Source organism: Heterocephalus glaber, unplaced genomic scaffold (genome assembly GCF_053883595.1).
Source record: "Heterocephalus glaber isolate CG9 unplaced genomic scaffold, H.glaber_assembly_v1.0 deba00001537, whole genome shotgun sequence".
Lineage (NCBI taxonomy): Eukaryota > Metazoa > Chordata > Mammalia > Rodentia > Bathyergidae > Heterocephalus > Heterocephalus glaber.
The window spans coordinates 5,199,084-5,221,271 of record NW_028258332.1 but is presented as its reverse complement, the minus strand read 5'-3'; the positions used below and the strand labels follow the sequence as shown (position 1 = coordinate 5,221,271).

The window sequence follows — 22,188 nt, the reverse complement described above, 5'->3', positions numbered from 1 at the left end:
GAAAAGTACAAAAGAAAAAAAAAAAACCTAACAAATACACCTGAGCCTGACATGCACATGTACAAAAAGGTTACTAGAAAGATTGGGCATCTCTTCCCGTTTAGCTGCCAGTTAGATACACTCATTTAAAAATGCATTTCATAATAAGAACCAAGAGAGACTATGTAAAGGTGCAAATTTCCAATGATGAATGTCATTATATTGTGTACCTAAAATGTACCAATGATCAGAATGAATAATCGATAATGCAAAATAGGAAGAAAAGGTCCAAAGGGGTAGGAGTAGTGGGAGGGGCAGGGGAAAGGAAAGAAGGGAAAGGAAAAATGATGAGAAATGGAAAAAATGGAAATAAAGTCTTTGTAAATAGGGAAGGGTGGAGGGCGTGAAGGGAGGGCTAGGAATGGGGAAAAAATAAGAACCAAGATGCATTATGTAAAGGTACAATTCCCAATGAGAAATGTAATTGTGTTGTATACCTACAATGTACCAATAAAAGAATTTAATTTAAAAAAATGGGGAAAAATGCATTTCATATGCTGTCCATACATATTTATTTCATGATTTATAAGCAATAGAACTTTTATCAGCTTTGTTCACTACAAATATTCTCTCTCCTGGTTCTGGCTATTTCTTCACTTTTTGAAATGGTATCCTTGTACAATTAGAATTTTAAATTTTTTTTAAATTTTATTTTATTGGTACATTTTAGGTATACAATATAATGACATTCATCATTGGAAATGGAATTAATATGAGAAAATGAAAAATGGAAACAAAGTCTTTGCATATAGGGAGGGATGGATGGGTTGAAGGGAGGGCAGGGGAATGGGGGAAAAATAAGAAGCAAGAGAGATTATGTAAAGGTACAAATGTCCAATTATGAATGTCATTATATTGGAATTTTAAATTTTAATGTACTGAAATTATCAGTCTTTCCTTTCTTGTGAGTGTTTTTGGGGTCTAAGGTTCTCACAAACACATAAAAACATTTAAAAAGATTTAAAAATTATAACTATATTATGTTAAAACCCTATATATGACAAAAGTTATCACAGGTAAAATTAAAGTTTGACATCGCGGGGGGGGTGCTGCCCATCAAAACAATGGTGCAAAAGACGCATACTGGTTAAAAATCTCTTGGATGGGAATTGATTCGCGTATTTATAATTCACTCATTTAATCATTTATTCACTTTTATCTTGTAAGCTGTTTATTTTCTAGAGCCTAAGTCCCAGGATGTCAAAGATTTTTAACTTTTTATCTGTGAAACAGCTCCAGGCATTTAACAGCTTTTCTATGAATATGCACCAAATGATGAATGAATTACTGTACCTCGTCAAGATATAACATAGATGTGGGCAACGATTTATACATAAGATGGGTCATTACAGTACTATTTATAATATTGAAATCCTGGAAGTTACCTACCTGCACAGCTGAGAGAGGCAGGTTAACAGTGAATCATATTCTTCGCCTGAGTGTGCTGGCCACTAGCTATAAATCACAGTTAAGCACATGAAATGCAGCTCACGAGGCTGAGAAGCTGAATTTTATCATGCTTACCTTATAGTTAATTTTAAATAGCTATCTTTGGCTACTGTATTGAATAGTTCACCTCTAACTCATGAGACCAACAGAATCCAAAGTATTGCTTGTTATTTTTGTTGTTGATTTCATCATATAAGAAGCCTGTCTGTGTACTTGTGTGCATGAGATTGTACCAGTAGAGAGATTCTTGACATGAGAACATGGATAAAATTGTACATACATTTTATTTATGAGATTAAAATGGTGCCTGGAGTTCTAGGAATGAAATATTTCTGAAATAAATCACACACTAAGAAAGTATTTAACACTTCCATTTTTAAAATCATCTTTTAAATTGGCTTGCTATATATTTAGATTTAAAATGATTTTTGACTATGGGCATAGAAAATTATATTTAAATAAATATCCATAACATACAAACAAGTACCAAATCAAGTACAAGTTTTCTATTAGAATGTAGACAATTGAAACTATGTAATGGATCAACTTATCAACATGATAGCAAAAGGCCTAAACCACTGGTCAAAAATGCATTCCTACTCCAAAATACAAGCAAGCCAAATATGAGGTGTTATTTAAATTTCCATAACTTGTATTAGATACGTACTTGAGGGCATGCAATCCGCAAGTGTGGTAGGCATCTATAAATGCCTGTCGGATGAATGAATGAGTGAGTGGGTGAATAGTTACAGCTGAGGACAACTGCATCTCCCTCTCTTGTGCAAAACTCCCTCCCTTCTTGTTCTGTACAATAAACTCTTCAAGGAGGAGATCCCTGAGGGCTAAGGAGGAATCAGCAGGATTCTTGTGTAAAATGATGTGGACACATGTCTGAAAACAGAGTACAGAGAGGCATCCGGCCTAGGCCAGCGCACAGCCAGGTCCCCTGAAGGAGGCACAGCCCTTGCTCTGAGGATGCACTGACTCTGCCTGCGCCACTTCCCTCCTTGGCATGTTGCGGGTCTGTGGAGATGCACCCCGCTGATGGCTAGAGAGCTGAGAGGGGCCCGCCTGGAAGAGAGCGGGATGACTCAGACAGTCCTCGCCTCCTCACCTTCAGCCACAGCCACTGGCCTCTCTGATCATCTAGCGAAGACTGTTAGAATACTTATACACACACACAGAATCACAGGAGCTCACAAGGTTCCCGAGACCCTGCGGAGTCCACGAGGAACTGCTGTCCTAGGCTCAGGCGACCGGTCAGCACCTGAAATGGGATGGAATTCTGGCCCGCAGAAGGAGGCAGATTTGACCCACAATATGGAAACCTGTGTGTGACCCAAACCCTACCTAGACTCCTATTTACAGAGAGTAAACATTTGGCACTCGTAATTATAACCAGATATATACCTGCCATCCCCAAATAGCCATGCTTCATCAGAACAGCATACTGTCTTCATTACGGTTCAAAGGTAAAAACTATGTTTCCTTTTCAGAATGTCACTCAAACACATTCTCTCATGTAAAAGTGTTAAAATTAACACCTCTATTTAAAAATTAAGACAAATCCTATATTTATTTACTTTTCATTTGAAAGAAGAAAAACACAAATTTAAGCATGTTCAAAACTTGAAAGCTGTTTCTTTTCCAGAGACAGGCTTGGCAGAACTAGTTCTAGCACTGGAATAATTAGGACATTCTGATCTGCTATTCACTCATCTCATTATTTATACACATCTGACCTTTTCCTCTGATGACCTTGGTCTCTCACTCAGATGCTTGATTGCCACATTTTCAGCAGCTGCAGTGGGGTCTGCATAATAATGCTGGCAAGAACGTCACCATGTGCCCGCCTTGTCGTGTTGCCCTTTCTCCACATTCTCCCTTCCATGCTAAGAAAGAAATGAGTGGATGGCCCTGTGCTTCTACTTCCAGTGGCCCTGGAAACACCCAGGCAAGAGGGTGCTGTACCACTGTGGGGGCTTTGGTCCTTTGGTGCCGGCTGTGGAGAGCGCCAGCGTTTGTCCCTCTAAGAGCAATGTTCCCGCAGGTACTGAGGCCACCTAGCCGAGTGCCAGGCCACCACAGTGAATGCTCACCAGGCATGCACTCTGGCTTTGTCCCCCTGCTCATCTGCAGAGATGTTTTACTTGTCTCCTTGACAGTGCTGGGGTCATGTCAGGCCCTCCTGAGCAAATTGCCTGGCTTTAAGACAGCTGGAGGCTGGGGTGGGAGGGCTTGTTTCACAGTTTGGCCGATCCTCCCGCTGCTCTTTTTCTGTTCTGAGAAGTCAACAGTAAGACCTAGTGTTCCTGATGCAGGTAGAGACTGCTCAGCAGATGCCTCTGTGCAGGAACAGGCCCTGAAGAGAAGGTGTCTGGAAAACTCCACTGCATCTCAATGACTGTCCATGAGTTCTGAAGGCAGCCAGGGAAATGCTGCCCATCTTAACTATTCTGCTGTCCATATAGCTCACAGATTTTTCACAAGTTATCAAAGTGAACACTTAAAACAGTGCATCTCAGTATATATAAATGTCACCTCAATAAAGATCTATTACTGTCATGAGGGACCACAGGCCTGAGGGTCACCTTACAAGGCTTCTTGGGAATGCTTGTCTCTGCCTTCTACTTGGGACCAAAGAAAGGGCCAATCCCAACCACACCGAGGAGGGCTGGTTGAAGACTGGCCTTCTACATGAGTAGAATGAAGAGTGGACCACCAACCATCCCATTTAAAACAGTGACAAGTAATACATTATCAGCAGAGTATTTAAAATTTCTATGCACAGGTTCTAAATCTTACAGGGCAACTTAAAAAATATAGCCTTTAAAAAAATCCTTCTAAGATGTCCTAAGAATTGCAGAAGGCCAAGTTACTCTGGTACATTGATGACTCAAAATAATGGAATACACAGAAAGCTTATTTAAAGACATATCATTCGGGGCTGGGGTGTAGTTCAGTGGTGGAGCTTTTGCCTAGCATGTGTGAGGACCAGGATTTGATCCCCAGTACTTCAAATCAAACAGACAAATAACAAGCAAACACATTTTTCTACAGAGCTCTTCCTATCTGACCTGCAGGACCTGGCCAAAGAGGATCCCAAGAAGCTACCCCAGAACATGTACAAGAGGGCTTGTGGCCCATAAAGATTTCTAACAGCAAATGCTATTGTCTACACAGACTTCCAAGTATGGGAGATAGAGCAGAACCAATTTCTTCTACTATTTTTAAAATGATATTTGGATGATTTAATTCCCTTAGAAAGACAAAAAACCTAGGATTTGCAAAGAAAGTGAGACTCCAGCTCTTAGGACTGACAGGGACGAAGATGTTGGGAAACTGCCAAGCAGCAAGATCCCGCTTCTCCTGGGCAGAAGACTCTGCATCCGGGGCCTTTTTCTCAGATAGATTGGTTTTGAACAGTGTAATTAGAATGTCCACTAAGGGGAAAAGCTTGGCTTTCTCCGCCTTAACAAGTCAGTTCACTGAAGAAGGTTCAGTTGGCTTCATGAAAGAGCCTCTTCTAAGTCTAGTAAAAGGGTCCATTTATTAAAATCACCTGTAGCAAGTTCACTACTTCTTTCCCTCAATGGTGTTATTAAAATCTACCCCCAAATGCTACAAGATTTTCATCAAGCCATTAGTGGTCATTTTATTAAATGATACAATTCTGGGTGGTTTTATTATTTACAGGTAACACACTGTTCAGGTTACTAAAATTATGAGCATACAATAAGCAGAAATAATACACCACCCCCAGACTTCTACATATGGGAAACTCATAAAAGATATCGGGCATAATTTTAGACAAGGTGTAGTCATGGGGTGGCTTTCCCAGATGTCTCTGTGATTTAATCATTACATTCCAGGGGCTGGGGATTTAGCTCAGTGATTCTGCCCTCTGCCCTGCAAGTGCAAGGTCCCAAGTTCGATCCCTGGTACCAAAAAAAAAAAAAAAAAAAAATTACATTCCAGGCACTCAGTGGGACCAACACAGAGACACATGTGCACAAGCACCTATGCCTTCAACATGTCCCGAATACCCTTCAAAATACAGTGTAAGAAAATAAATTTAAAATAAATAAATAAATAATGTTAAAAAGGGACTGGGGATGTAGCTCAGTGGCACCACACCTGCCTGGCAAGCACCAGGTCCTGAGTTCGAGCCTCAGCACCAGAAAAACAAAAGTACAGTATGCCCTCGTTGGTAAGAGAATGACACTGTCTCTCTCCTGATACTGGTGTTGGTCACTCGTGGTGACCACAGAACCCTGGAGTCAGAGGTGCTGGCACACAGTAGACTTCCTTAAATATTTTGAATAAGTAAAAGAATCCGTGGATAATCCGTGGAATATTAATGTACTCTTGAAAGAAACCCATAAGCGTTATTTCCAAACTTCGCCTTGTGGGTCATTACACGAAAGCCCAAGTCTCCTGAGAGAGAGAATAAGACGCCAAACAGGCCACGGGCCCTGACACTTCCTGGAAACGGAAGCACGGCTGGGTCTAACCGTGTCTCTGAACCTCAGTCTGCCAGTATTTAAACAGGACGATAACAGCAACCACCATCCGGAAGCTTAAAAAGCTGTGTGAGGAAATTGGGCAGAGCCTGAGCCCTGCCATCAGCTTAGAGTAGCTTTTCTTCCTTTGCTTCCCAACCTCCAAAACATTCTCAGACCCACAGAGAACTGAGATGTGATGCGGTGCAGACTGACCTGCAAAGCCGGATCAGAAGGCTGACTCGTTTGAAGAAGGTTTTGAATGTGATGCTCTCTGCATGTTATGAAAACAAGAAAGAAAACAGTACCCGATTCTACCTGTGGGGAGTTAGCCACTCTAAGCTGGTTTTTAAAAGATTCTCTGTGCATACAGAAAAGGGGATGACAGGAAAAAGAGAGCACCATATGCCACTAAGTTGTAGAGGCCACAGGAGCTCGGTAGGCTTACACATCTGAACACAGCAGAGCAAGAGTGGAAGGCGGATGAGCGAAAGTGTTGCTCGGGGTTGGTAAGTGACACTACCTGTCTTCTCAGTTAGTGATGTGGGACCTTTGTTTAACCTTAATTGTTACCTGGACTGGAGTTTGAGACTGCTGGAGAGGTGACTCACTGTGAGGGCACTGGCCTTGTGAGTGGGCGAAGCCTCTGATGAGTTCACAGCTCAGTGGGTTACTAGGAAATAGGCACCTGCTGGAGACAGTGAGTCATGCAGCATGACGTTGGGGACTCTATCCAGTCACAGGCCCCTTCCTCTCAGGCTCCTGCCCTATCTCTGCTTGCCAGATGCCTTAAACTGAGCAGTTTTCCTCTGTCAGGTTCTTCCGCCATGATGTGTCTGCCTTGGATGGAGGAAGCCAACCATGGACTGAATCCTCTGAGATCATAAGCTGAAACAAACCTTTTCTCCTTCAAGTAGTGTATGTCAGAGACTCGGTCACAGCAACAGGAATGCTGCCGAATACAGTCACCAAGGTGAGGACTGAGCTTGGAGGCTCAAAGTGGGACACGTGGAGAACAGCAATGACAAGAGGACAGGACTGCTCCAGGACAGCCAGGGCCAAGGAGCTCCTGGCTAAGAGGGATGCAGACCCCTTACAGGGCTCTGACAATGAGTTTAGAGATCGTAAAGTTGGCAGAGGACGTCTACAAGTAATATCTATCCAAATAATTCACATAAATGCAAATTTGCACTTCCATGTCACAAACATGGATCAGAATTGCTGCCTTTGAGATTTTCCTGCGGAACATGCATCTCATTTTTCATAGCTCTACTCATTCCAGTCTCACATGTCTTAGTTAAGGATTCTCCTGGGGACAGGAACTTTTTGACCCAGTCAACCATTAATGTTTAATAAGCAGTTGTTTAAGCATTAATGTTTAATAAGCAGTAAGTATAAAAGAATTTATAACAAATTGAGACATATTATTTCTGTACTTTAAAAAATTCCTGTCTTGGTCAAGTTCACGAAAAAAGAGAATGTTTGGGTTATAACTGGAATAATTGGAAGGTTCTTAGCTGTTATTTAAGGACATGGTGGTCCACTTAGTTGTGGGAGGATGGGGCTGATGTGCAGGTATATGCGGACTCTTAGCTATTATCACATGTCAGGTGCATAGTTTCAAAGTCACGAGTAGTGCCTTTCTGTTCACGACTAATATTAAGGCAACATATTCAAGCTGTAAGTTTGATTATGACACATGTTTTGCAAGGGCATGATATTCAATAGTTATTGCTTATAGGAGACACTGAGAACTCCTATAAATATTACTATATTTCTTTGTGTAATAATTCTCAAATTGTAATGCAAAATAAATTTTAAAATTACACATTTGTTATATAAATGTAACAAGCAAATTTGGATGTTTAAATAATTTTTTTACACTTTAACACATACTAATAATGAATGTATCCTTCACATACAGCCTCTGCTATAATTCCATTGACTGTGACCCCCTCCCCCTCAAGTTAGGAGAGTTGTAACTAGAGCCAGCGTGAAGATTTGATTTGCATTCTCCCTCTCAGGATTCTGGGAGATCAACAGAGGGTCTTAGGATTCTATTTGCAACAAATTCCAAGGATCTCAGGAAAACAAAGTAGTAGGGGCCAGAATTCCAGGGGGAAGCTATGAGGAGCATAAAGATGGGGATGACTCACACAGACCCACCTGAAGCAGGGCCTGACGAAGAGTCTAGCTTTGCCCAGGACACTGCAGATGTCACCTGGACAGAGACACTGCTGTGCATGACTGTCACAGTTCATTTTGCTATAACAACAAAATACCATACCATTAACATAGGCACCTAAGGACTGAATTCCAGCCTGAGCTTCAGGGAAGACCCTCCAAGCACAGCAATGACTGAAGGCTACATTAGCTCCGCACAGGCTGCCTGGCTTCCAGATGGGCTGCTGCATCTCCATACAATGAGAACGCTGGGGGCAAAACTCTAGGTTAGAGAGCTCCCAAAATGGAAACGGGCGATTCCACTTCAAAAGCAGACTGTCCAAACTCAACCAAAAGAAGCATAGTCATACGGACAGAACACTTCAGATTTTAGAAGTGATGGGGAAAAGATCCAAGCAACAAATGAGCATTTGCTCAGAAATGGATTTCTCTTTTAAAGGACAAAGAAAGTTGAAGAAATCCATGGATGTGAGAGGCCCAGATGTGGTGTATCCTTGTCCTCAGATATTCGCCGCACACTCCCATGTGTGAATGGCCTCTAGACCTCAAGCTTGGATTTGTCACCTGTGATGCCCTCCCTGTCCAACTGACAAAAGGTCTGGCCCAAGTATGGCCAGAAAAACTGCCTTGAGGCATCTGTGAGAAGAAACTTCAAGCATGATCACATGATCCTGTGAACTCCCGCTGCTATTCACCATGAGCCAAGCAATATTCCAGATGGAGATGCTGCCTTGGCCAGGGATCTGGAGGAAAGAGGATGTAGAAAGAACCACAGCCAACTATGCATGGCAGAAATGTCATGAGAGCAAGAAATACAACTCCGCCCATAGCTGTGACATACATAACACCACTGCCTTCACAAAATCCTTCCTCTTTTTCTTTTTGATACCACTACCCTCACCTACAAATTCACCACCTATGAATTTTCTGCTGCCTGATGCACATGCAGAAAGCACTACTCAACCCGAGGTTCTACAACCATGATTGCACTCGGCCCACTACCTCTCCTCCTGGAGCAGGAAACAAAGGCAGACAAGTAAATATTATAGTTGCAGGCTTATTTTTAATATTTCAAAGTTCGTTTACATGCATATCACAGATGGCTTTGGTTTCTAGGCAAGCTGCCAAAGAAAGTTCTTTAGGGCCTAAAGTGGAGGCATAGTGTCTTGACTTGACAGCATTTTCAACATATTCTAGTGATTACAGTGCTTGAACCTGAAGAAAAATATTAAAGTTACTAGAAAAAGCTGAGCTCTTGGTAGCTTATTCTCAGGGGGACAGAATAATTAAGGGCCACTAGTGCAAAACTGAAAAAGAAGTTGTTTATGCAAACACAGACATACAACATAGTAGGATATGGATTCATGATTAGACAGTCTGCCAGCTGTCCTAAAAGAAATCCATGGCAAATCTTTATTCATGCCAGTTACTTTTGTGTGGCATTTCTTTCCTCACACAGGTTTTAATTACTGATTTTTAGATTTACCGGGTAGAAACATTCTGACCACTCTAAGTAGATAATGCTAATTTTTTTCTTTTATACCAAAGACAAAAAACTAATTTCAGAAGAAACCATTGATTTGTGGATATCAATAGTATGCAGGATTGCAAGCAAGATGCCTGCTGCCAGAGGGTGAGGGGAGGAGCTGAATTTTGAAAAATACAGTAACTGAAAGCGGAAAGCAGGTTGGCATGAGCTGCCCTAGCTGTGCAGTGGCGGCGGATGCTGTGTTAACTCCAAGGCCCACAGCTCAGCATCACCGCTCTGGGACGAGGCTGGCCAGGCGAGCCACCCTAGTAAGGAGGACGAGAAGACAGGCAAGCTCAGGACTCTACCTTTGGAAACTTGTTAGAAGATCCTGAAAGCCCACCTGCCTCCCTGTGCTGCACAGCCAAGGGCGGATTGCTGGCTCTGGCCTCCTGTGGACAGCCCGCCTGCCCATGTGTGTCCTCATCCAGGAGACAGAGATGCAAGATCCAGGCCAGGATCTGTCCTGGCAACTTTCCCAGACCTCCCAGATGCCATTATGGCTGCTCTACTCCTGTCCCCTCTAACCCATGCTGGACTCGAGGAGTAGGCAAACTGCACTGCTGTGATTATCTGAGTATCATCTCTCTTGTCCACTGGATGACAAGATCTTTGAAGACACAGAATATTTCTTAACTCAATTCTACCAAATGCCCGAGGAGCACCACAGCACTGCACAAAAGAATGAATAAAATAAGGAAGTCAGAAATCTCTGCTTTGGGTCCTGCACTTATCCACTTCTGGGTGTCTTGGGTGACAAACGTATGTGTGGGCTCACTAGTGGGAGTGGAGTGGAATGTCTACCGTGTGGGAATGTGCAGAAGTGCTATACTGTGAAGGTGGAGCCCACTCTTACAAGCCCAAGGAGCTTTTAAGGTTGTAAGGGAAGACAGAAACTGAAAAAAGGAAATAAATAGTCCAAACGATGTGAAGTCCTTCACCACCAATGACATCATGGGTTAGAAGAGGAAGGATGGGAACCTACTTGGGTTGTGGGAGTCAAGTTTCTCTAAGGAGGTGACATGTGAGGAGGCAGGGGGCAGGAGCCACTCCAGGTGCACAGGTGTAGTGCGGCACGTGTTCTAAATGGGGGAAAGCAGGTGGTTAAAGGACAGGCCACTGGCAAATGGCACAGGCAATGGGGGATTCCAAAAAGGAGTTTGGGGTTTGGTCTAGCATGTTAGGCTTGTAAGCAAATCACATGATCCAGTTTGGATTCACTAGATCACGCCTAAGGAGAGAAGGAAGTAGGGGAAGGGAATAAGTGATCCTCCCAGTTTATGCCGGAATGACCCGGATGTGGAGCTGATCAGAGGGATGGGGACAGAATCAGTGATGGTGGGTTGAGACAGTGGAGTCCATGCGCCTGAACCCACATGCCAGCTCTGAGACTCGCACACAGGGCATCTGAGACTCTTCATCTCTCCAAGCCTGAGTTTTCACACAGCAATGAGGAGCTAGGGAGTTTATTATCAGACTAAATGAAAGCAAGCACGACAGAAACCTTGGGGACTGTTTGGTGTGCACAGTAAGTCACAAAAAACTGTCACTGGCAATCAAGATGTCCATCATTGCTGATGTGTGTATCCATGCATGATCTGGAAGTCAAAGTCTACTTGGGGAAGGGCACCAGGAAACTAGAGATTATGAGAACATGTGATGTGAGCTACATTTCTGTGGAACCTTGTTTGTGTGCCATGTGAAGGCATTTCACATGTGCTAATGGAAGGGATGAAAGGCATTTACTTCACCAGACCTGGGACGGCAGCGAGAGGAGGGGAGGAAGCTCATTCTTAACAGATGGCTTCCTAGGCAGAAAAAGTGAATCTCCCTCAATGCTTCTGAGGAATGATAATTTGGAAGGAGATGTTTTCCTCAGTCATCTGCAGCGACCCTCTCTGAAGAGATCCAGGGTATACACTGTACTCAGAACAGCTGTGGAGGCTCTGATAACCCAGCCAATCTCTGAGCTGCCCATCACCCAGGCTGAGCTACTCATGAGCTGCGGATTACAGGCAAAATGTAATTGTAGAAAAGAACAAACGTGCAAAAGTGCTGCTTATCAGCTGGAGTGAGACTCCCTGATAGTGCACTGAAGGATTACCTTGTCACCATCAAAATGACCTTCCGGGAGAAGTAACTGGCTTCTAAACAAGTCAAGTTCTCCAAATGCACACCTGCAGACACATGTACAATAAGTACTGCACAAATATATCCTTTCTCTGAGCTCCAATTGCTGGGGCTTCTGGGTGGGGGCTTCGTGGATCTGGACGTGGCATGTGATTACTAGAAGCTTCGGGAGCCTCTGGAGTGGAATGGGCCCCTTTCCCCTGCCTCAAAGGGACACAGACCCCCTCCCACCTGCACTGCTATTGACAGGGAAGTGATACAGCTCTGGACCTTTAAGCAGCCAGCACAGCACCAAATAATGCTCACCAGGGCAACCGGGCTCTCTGATACACTCTTTCTTTGCCAAGGGGAGCCTTCAGACGTCCATGGCCCCACCCTGCAATCTCAATCCTGGGAGACACCCAGAGTCGCAGGCCCTTCTAAGCCAAGCCTGGATCCCTGACCACAAAATAACTGAGATTACACATGCTGTTGTGAGTCATTCTGTTCTGGGGGAGATTATTAAGTAGTAATAGCTAAATACATGCCAGTTTGAAACAGAGAATTGAATACAGGCAAGTAGTTACTGAGAGTCTGAGGAATTTCAAGGCCAAGCTAATGGAGCAGGGCTAAGACCCCCCAGGGAATAGACAGAGAAAGCCAACCATCGCTGCCTCTGGCCCTAGGCTGGAGGGAAGGGAAAGAGGTGATGACAACAGATCCCAGAGGTTACTGGGAAGCGCCAAGATGCATCTCTGCACTGGAGCTGGCACCACACCAAGGAAACTCTTTTTGAAGGTACAGAGAGAGGAGGGAGCGCTGTTGTGCTTTATTTCCTGTGACTCCCAATCTCCTGCCAGGGCTGAGTGGCCTGAATCCAGCTGGAAGGCACAGGCCCCGGAGCCCGGACATCCTGGGTCAGACCCTGTGACAAGGAACAGAGGAGAAAAGGGTGAGGACAGACTCCGGGGAGACAGGCCCAGGCCTGGCCCCAGGTACAAACCCATCACACTGGGGATGACCTGTGTTCTCTCCACGGGAACCAGACTCCGCTCAGAACACGCGGGTTTACTTGGTTTGTATGTATTTGCTTATCTGTGAGCCGTCTGTCTCAGGTCTCCATGCGCATGTCCCTCTCAGGAAACAATCCCTCTGTCTTCTCCCAACTGAATGCTCCTCCAGGACACCAGTGTGACAGGTGAGAAGGAGACTGGTCTGGGCCTGAGTGATGGGCTGCGACAAGTCCCCTCCAGGGCAGACCCCAGGCCCTGGGACGGGCAGGTTCTTCCTGACATGGCACAGGGGCTCTAAAGACATAATTAAAGCAAGGAACTTGCGCTGGGAGCTACACTGCAGGAGCCAGATGCAAACAATTCATCACAGATTCTCCTATAAGGATGAGACAGGACCAGAAAGGAAAGAGGAGGTAAAGCTTACAGAAGCAGGAGTGTAGGCAGCTCCTGGAAGCTAGAAAAGGCAAGAAACTGGATTCTACCCTAGAGCCTCTGTCCGAGAGGAACCGGCCCTGCCCACATCTTGGCTTTATCCAGGGAAACTCATCTTGTATGTCCAGCCTCCAACACCGTAAGAAAAGAAATGTGTTTTCTCTCGGGACACCATATTTACAGTAATTTAATACAGCAGCTGAGGAAATAAGAGCTGCCTGCTGGCCTCAGTCACTTCCTGCTAGCCCTGGGGACCTTCCTGTCTGGGAACTCACATTCTGATGGGGGGCTCTGGACCACGGAAAGGGCACCAGGCGGGGCAGGGAAAGGATGGGCATGAACTGCTGGGAGCTCGCCCGCTGTCAGAGCTTAGGGTGGTTTCTGTCTCTGTCTCTCACGTGCATCTCTCCTACGATCTGGAAAGAAGAGGGGTCTAAAACTTCAACAGCGTTCACACATGTGATGACAATCTGCCAGTTTCAGAGGTCCTCAGACCCACAGCTGGACTTACTGTGGTTTTAAAGTGGTTTAGAGCTGAAGTGAAACAAAACTTAGCTTTTTCATAAAGAGATAAAGAAATATTGAACTAAAACATTAAATTAAGGTAATTATTATAATGCCTTATTGTGAGAATAATTATTTTAATAAGGCCTTTGAAGATAATAGAATAAGCGATGTAATAAAAATTTTGATTGTTCATTGTAAGAGAAAGATTAAACTTCCCATACATGCTACGTGTTTTTGTATAGATCTGTACATGTACACATACACATGCAATATGAATGCGTGGCATGTACCTTTGTGTTCTCCCTCTAGTCTTATACAACCCAAGGTGTGCTAATAGTAACTGACTTTGGATCATTCAAGTATTTAAGTGACAGGATATGAAGGAGAAGAGTGAACATCGCCAGAGGCCTCTGCATCCTCCTCTTGGGTAAGTGTTAGTATACTTTCAGTTGTACGCAGGACAGTTGTATCATGCTATGAGGAAATATGACTTTGTTACTCTATTTGGAAATTAAACATGTTTTTAAAAGATGTGAATGAGTGTCAAGTAGACAAGGGGTAGACTGTGATGGTTATTTTTATGGCTAGACCATGGTACCTAATTATTTAATTAAAATCTAATTTAGGTGTTGCTGTGAAGGTGTTTTGGAGACATCTATAATCCAGTGAATTTAAGTAAAGACAGTCCCTTTTCATACTGAGATGAGCTCTACCAAGTCAGGTGAAGGTTGTAAGTATGACACTGAAGTTTCCTGAGGAAGGAGGGCATTCTGCCTCAAGACTGTAGCATCAGCTCCTGCCCAAGCTTCCATCCTGCTGCTCTCTCTCCAGATTTTAATCTGCTGCCAGCCCCACAATCATGTAAGCCAGCTCCATGAAGCAAATCTTTTAATGTGGGTGTGGGTGTGGGTGGTGTGTATCTGGTCCTGTTTTTCTGGATAATTCTGGGAATGCTAATCAGAAAAAGATACAATAGCCATATTAATTGCAGACAAAGCAAGCACTGGAGTAAGACAGACTATTAATAATAAAGAATAGCATTACACATAATGATAAAGGGCCAATTCTCTAAGAATGTATAGTAATCCTAAATATCCATGCATCTAACAATGCTCAAAATATGTGAGGTAAAAACACTGAAGAGGAAAAAGCAGATAAATCCATTATTATAACTGGGACCTTAATACATCATTCTCACTAACCAACAGACCAGGAAATCAGTAATGCTATGAAGGACCTCACTGTAACTAAAGAATCGATTTGACCTTGATGACATTTATAAAACAACAGATACACATTTTTCTCAATCATACATGGACATTCATCATTAAAGACCATCTTCTGGACCACACAGCATAACACAATAAATATGAAAGAATAAAAATCATATGAAATACGTTCTCAGAACACATATCCTCATAACAGTTAAACGAGAAATCAGTATCAGGAATGTAGCCAGAAGCTCCCCAAATATTGTGAAATTAAATTACATAATTTGAAGTAATCTATCGAAGAAGTCTCAGAGAAAGTTAAAAAGATATTGTGAACAAATTAAAATTCCACTTACCAAAATATATGGGATTCAACTAAATCAGTCCTTAGAGGAAAATTCATAGCATTAAATTCACATATTAGGAAAGAAGACAGATCTAAAACATATAAAATTAATGTCTATCTTGAGAAAGAAGAGAATAATCTGAATTGAGAGGAAGGAATATATGATAAAATTAAATAGAAATTATTAAACCTAAAATCAGGAAAACGATAAAGTCAAGAAAATTAAAATCTGTTCTTTGAAAAGATAAGTAAAATTGATATGTTTCTACCAGGCTAAATGACAATCTTAGAATAACTGAAGGGATGTGTAACATACATGTTCTGTTTAGTGTGATTTTTTTAATTTAAGCAAATTACATTATTTATGCTTCGTAGTTTGGATACTGAACCATTTAGGTTCAGTCTAAGGCAGCACAGTAAAATGAAGCACCATTCACAATAGATGCCCATCAACAGATGAATGGATAAGGAAAGTGTGGTATTTATACCCCGTGGAGTTCTACTTGGCCATAAAGAAATATAAACTTGAGGCATTTGTAGGTAAATGGACATGTGTGATGTACATGTACCATCTCCCCACGATAAATATCATCCCTATGTACTGCAAGCACGTATCAATAAAACTATGCAAATGAAAGTTAAACCTAAAAATGATAAAGTTAATTTGCCAAACGGTACGTAGTCACAAAGCCTACAGTTTTCACAAGTGCCACTGAGGGAAAAGCTCAAGTACTCTTTCATGGCTGGGTCAAGGAGCTGAACTCTGACTTTGCGAAGCTGCAGGGGAGCAAGTTGCTTCTCGTCAATCTGTTAAATGCTTTGTCTTGTCATACTTTGTTTCATGGAAAGATTTTCTGATTTTTGTCAAGGATCTTCAGGATAAGCAGATTGTGGTTCTTGAGTTTCTCAATTGATTGAAAAATAAATTCCGAAGGCAAAAAGAAATTGAGGCCAGAAGATGGGCGTCAGCGTCTGGGAGGCACGGGTGGGTTTGGCCTCCTTCCCGCTGGGTGCCCAGTCAGTTCTTCCACTTAACTGGAGCTACAGCGCTCACCCTTCGAGACGTCAGCAGCAGCCAGAGCCTTTCGGACTCACAGGCGGCCTGCGATCATTCTTCCTTCGCTGTGTACAGAGCAGTTTCCACACAGGAGCTGCTCTTGGTTTACTTAATTATGAAGACGCTGGGCTGGGAAAGACCTCAAGGTCACTTCCTCCAGACCCCTTCTTTTCCTTTGAAAATCAATGTTATTGGTGCAATCTAAATATACACAAGGATCGCGTTCCTCAAAGGGAGTTTGCACCTGTACCTGATATAGCTTGATTCCTCTTTTTCTCCCAGTCCCCTTCCCTCCCTTCAACCTCCCCTCCCCCCTTATTTACAAAAGCTTTGCTTCCATTTTTTCCTTCTTTTATCGATTTTTTTCCTTTTTCCTTTCTTTCCCTATGACCCTTTCAGTTTCCCTTTCCTTTTGAACAGTTTCTTCCTATTTCATGTTATCTATTGTACATTCTGGTCCTTATTTACCCTTTCAGTTTCTCACACTAGAGAGACAACGAGATATTTACACATGTGTGTCTGATTTATTTCACTTAATAGTATAGTCTCAAGTTGCATCAATTTAGCTATAAATGTCTCAAGTTTATCTTTATGGCTGAGTAGTACTCCATGGTATAAAAAAACATCATTTTTATCCATTCATCAGTTGATGGGCATTTGGGCTGTTTCCAAGCTTTAGCTATTACAAACTGTGTCACTATAAACATGGGTGGACCTATATCGCTGTGGTATGATGTTTTTAATTCTTTGGGGAAGATACCTAGCAGAGGGATAGCTGTGTCAAATGGGACCTCTAATCTTTATTGTTTGAGAAATCTCCACACTGATTTCCACAATGGTTGCACAGTCTACACTACCACCAACAGTGGAGAAGGGTTCCTTTTTCCCCACAGCTTTGCCAACATTTGTTGTTGGTTGATTTCTTCGTAAGAGCCATTCTTTCTGGAGTGAGATGGAATCTCAGTGTTGTTTTAATTTGTGTCTTTCAGCTGACCAGTGACGTTGAACATTTTTTCATATATTTGTTTGCTGTTTCTACATCTTCATCTGAAAAGTATTTATTCATTTCAGATGCCCAGTTTTGGATTGGGTTTTTAATTTGGGGGGTCTGATTTTTTCAATTCTTTGTATGTTCTAGATATTAGTCTTTTATCTGAGGGGAACTGGCTAAAATTTTTTTCCACTCTGTGTCTCTTTCCTCTGTTGGTGATTTCTTTCCCAGTACAAAAACATTTTTAATAAGATGAGATCCCAGCTGTTGACTCTTTGCACTATTTCCTGTGCAGTTTTGCTTTTGTTTCATGAAGTTGTTGCCAATCTCTAGGTCCTCAAGAGCTCTACCTATTCTCACTTCCAGCAGAATTAGGGTTTCTATTTTAATATTTAGATATTTGATCCATTTTGACTTTAGTTTAGTGCATGGTGAGAGACATGGGTATAGTTTTAACATTCGGCATGTAGAAAGCCAGTTTTCCCTGCACGACTTATTAAAGAGGCTATCCTTCCTCCAGGGAAACACCTTTCACAATAACATTGGGAAAGAAATGAAATACTTAGGAATCAATCTAACAAAGAAAATAAAAGACCTATGCATAGAAAATTACAGTACTCTTAAAAAGGAGATTGAAGAGGATATCAGAAGATGGCAAGACACCCCTGCTCTTGGGTAAAAAGAACCAACATAGTGAAAATGGCCATACTTCCAAAATTGTTATACAGATTTAATGCAATCCCAATCAAATTACTATTACCATACTGCACAGAACTAGAGAAAACATCTCTAAAATTTATTTGGAACCAGAAGAAGCCTAGAATAGCAAAAACTATTCTGAGCAAAAAAGACAAGTCAGAGGGCATCACAATCCTTGACTTGAAATTATACTACAGAGCCTCTGTGATAAAAACAGCATGGTACTGGCAAAAAAAAAAAACAGTCCTCAGGATCAATGGAACAGACTAGAGGAGGAAAAACAACACCAAACACACTCAGCCACCTTATCTCTGACAAAGGGGCCAAATCCCTTCTTGAATAGATTGGACGGGCTCACATGTGGACCCAAATCAGGGAGATGGTGAAGGTTCAGTCCTAGGCCTTTGAGAGAGAGAGAGAGAGAGAGAGAGGGAGGGAGGGAGGGAGGGAGGGAGGGAGAGGAGACTCCATTTTTTCTGTAGTTTCCTAGCTGCACTTCCTGTAGGTTATAACCCAGCACCTCTAGGTAGGGAAGTTATGTCCAAGATTTAATTCATTCCCAATGAGCAAGTAAAGGCGAGGGGAAATCCTCTAAGATCTTGTTGTTATTGGAGGAATTCAGGGAAACTGAGGCCTTCCTATAACTGTGTAAAGAGTGACCCAGATGACTCCACGGGGGTCTGGGGTGTGGGCTCTCCAGTCAGACCTCCTCCTTCCAGGTCCTGAATCTCCCACTCAGAAGCTGGGCCACTGTGTGCTGTGGGAGGAGCACATGAGTAGGAATACGCAGAGTGCTGAGAAAAGCCAATGCTAGTCAACATTAGCCAACTCAATGGTGCGTAAGCACGAATGTGAACCTGTTAGCTAGTATCAACCTTTTCTTAAAAATAAGTGAACTTCATGCTAAAGACATTGAGACAGGTGTATCTGTGTTTATATTATTTCTTTTTTGTTGTTTTGTTTTATGTGGCCAAACATCACATGGCCCTACTTGGGAGAATGATAATTCTGTTTTAAGCCAAACAAATCAGTCAATTAACAGCCCACACAAGTCCCTAAAATTCTTTCTATAAGAAGGTCTGTGGTATCATGCTTTTCCTTGTCTGTGTTTGGGCAGTTCATCTTTTGACTTTCATTCATTTGAAATAAATCTAATTTTAAACCATTTGTCACCCACGCTAACTGGACCAAGTCCCTCTGGGGTCTGTGTTGTTTCCATCATATGTCCGTCTCCTCTAGACCTACCTCATCAAACATGGCTGCAGGCCTGCCCAGCATCATTCCTGCCGCTACAGGAGAATGATCTCAAATGTGATGCAGCAAGGGGACCCCTGCAAGGGGACCTGCAGTTTCCCTGGGCTGCTTGGTCACAGTAGACACACTGCCCCACTGAGGGTGAGCTCTGCTGGTGGCACTGGGCCCTCCAGGCGGCACTGCCATCCCCACCATATACCTCTTGTCTTTTCCCCAAAGAGCTCAGGCAGGACTCCTCCAGCACCGTGATCAATCACAAGCCCCCTTTGTCTCCAACCCCTGGGGGCCTACGATCCCAGCAGACCTTTAATAAATGGGCAGGGCTGTGTATTTTTGTGAATATATTTTCATTCTACAAGTCTTTCATTTCACACCATCTGCTGATCCGGGCACTTCTCATGTTGCCAGTCAGCTTAAATTTTATTTTTAGATGCCAGCTTTGGGCAGAACATGAAAACCCTGTGGGCAACATTTTCAGATGTTCTAAACAAAATTTCACAAGTCTTTGAAGACCTAATGAGAGTGCATCGTGTTAGAAGCCAAAAGCATTTAGCATTTAGCAATTGGTTGTCTCACAAAAGGAGGAACGAAAGCAGATGCAAAAGAAAAAATCTCTGGGGACCAGGTACACTGGTCGGGGGCAGTGACCACAGCCAGGATGCTGTGTGCTGAACAATGTACACTGGTCAGGGGAAGTGACCACAGCCAGGATGCTGTGTGGGGCGCAGCGCTAGGGGACCATTCTCAGCAGAGAATGAGAGGAAGCTGTGATGCCCGAACAGCACAAGGCAAGCATCCTCGAGCTCCTTTTCTCTTTACGAAGCTCTAATCTTTCCTTGGCCTCTCTGTGGATCTGGACTAAATATAACAGCGAGGAACTAAGGTAAGAATGCAGGAGAAACATTAAGAATCACAGCCCTTTAGTCAAATAAAATGCAGACTTATTTCACCAACAGCAGCCTGTCTCTGTGAAACAGACCCCAGCCAGGATATGAGCTGTGAGAAATGCTGACCAGTGTGTTCTGGCTGACTTCTGTCTGCTCTATTGGAGACTGTGGGGAAATATTCAGCAGAACCCTGCAAACTGAAAATTTATGGCATGTGTGCCTGAATTTCCCAGGCACTTACACCGTGTCAGAAAATGTAAATGCGTTACATGAAATCCAAAGCGTCTGCTTCAAATCCAGCAGAGAAATTCAGACACATTCAGGGCATCACTGCAGTGAGGGATGGGAAATAATAAAAGGCCTGAGTCTCACTGCCAGAGGAGAGGCACAGAGACCGATTAGATAAAAACCAGCCCCACGTTCACTGGGATTGCACACAAGCACACGTACTCTGAGACTCAGAGAGTAAGGGGAGGGGCAGATCTGCAGGAGAAAGGTTGTTTTGGAAGTTGTGTAAGTCTCTGAAACAAAGGAACTAACTGAATGCAGTTAAAATTTTAATCACAGGCAGACATTTTGTGGAGTGATGCATCATATCACTGGAATGAAAGGAAGTTCACTGGTTATTATTCTGGATTAGTCCACTGCTTGTGTAAATAAAGTTCTGTCAAGGAGTAGCCATCCGCTTGCACATCACCCACAACTGCTCCCGGAGCAGGTGCAGGAGCAGCCCCAAGACCAGATGGCCTAGGCTCTGAAAATACCGACTCTCCGGTGTTCCCAGAAGCGGAGGTGAGTCCCTGTGCTCAAGCATGCACCAGTCTCTCTTTGTGGCTTGACTTCTTCCTCGTGGGCCCTGTTGGCAACCTCACAGCCAAGTGGCAGGCAAGGCTGGTGCCACTGTACAGCCCCACTTGGAAGAACTCCCAAATGGAGAACTTGGTCAGACGCTGGACTATGGTGAGTTACGTGGCGTACTTTAGATCACATAATGAATAATCAACCATTATAAAATTGCTATGAATCCACATTCCTGCATGTTGTGCTCCTCATATGTCTCCTCATCAATGCTACCATGCTAGAAGTTTTGTTTCTGTCTTTTTAAAAAATCATATGCATTCCATAGAAAAGGGCTCAAGTATAGCAACTGCTTAAAATATGTCTGCTGGATAGATGAATGAACTTGCAATGGACATCAATTTAATGAGCTGTCTAAATTTACAAGATGTAGATTTATCAAAGTTGTTACTTGATTTGTAGAATGAGTACAATTAAGTCAAAATTTTGATTCAAGAAATTAGTTTTGAAAACCAGTTTGACTAGTTCTTATGCTTACTTTGCATACCACATGGTGGTGTTCAAAAGCTCTGGACATTTAATTGTTGCTCTAATTGATATAGCATTACATTCCCTCCCTTTGTGAACTATATTATTCATCCATTAACATTTCTAAAAATCTACCAAGGGTTGTCTTGCTGGATGGAAAATATTTTCTTCTATTTCCATATCTCAGGCAAAACCTCTGTATTTTAAAGACTGATTATGTATGTGTTGTTAAGAAGTAATGAAGTATATGGGGGACATAACCTAATCAGTGGCTGCTACACATTGGATACATGAGTCAAGCATTCAGCTAAGAATTACAAATGCCCAATCCCTAATCCTTAGTCCAATTCCGCAATTGGTCCTTTTATTACAGATAAGTAAACAGATGGTCAGAGGCACTAAATCACTTGCTCAAATTCATACAACCAATCCACACAGAACTGGGATTTGAGCTCAAGTCTTTCTGATTCCAAAATTAAGGCTCTTTCCATTATGAATCATGCTATTTCTGTAAAAGGGAAACATGTCTTTTAGATCTGGAAGATTTGGCAAAAAAAAAAATGTTACAAAAGAATTTAACCTCTATTTTTGCTCATATAGGATGCAAGTAAGCTTTCTGAATTCTATAGCTTGAGGCTGCAAATGTCAGACACA

General features: G+C 42.7%; 1 protein-coding gene across 2 annotated transcripts in view; it reads right to left on the bottom strand.

Annotated features, from left to right (window-relative positions):
* Positions 1-22,188, bottom strand: part of Adcy2 (adenylate cyclase 2) — a 405,544-nt gene that overhangs the window by 234,966 nt on the left and 148,390 nt on the right. The gene's annotated exons all lie outside the window — the stretch shown is intronic.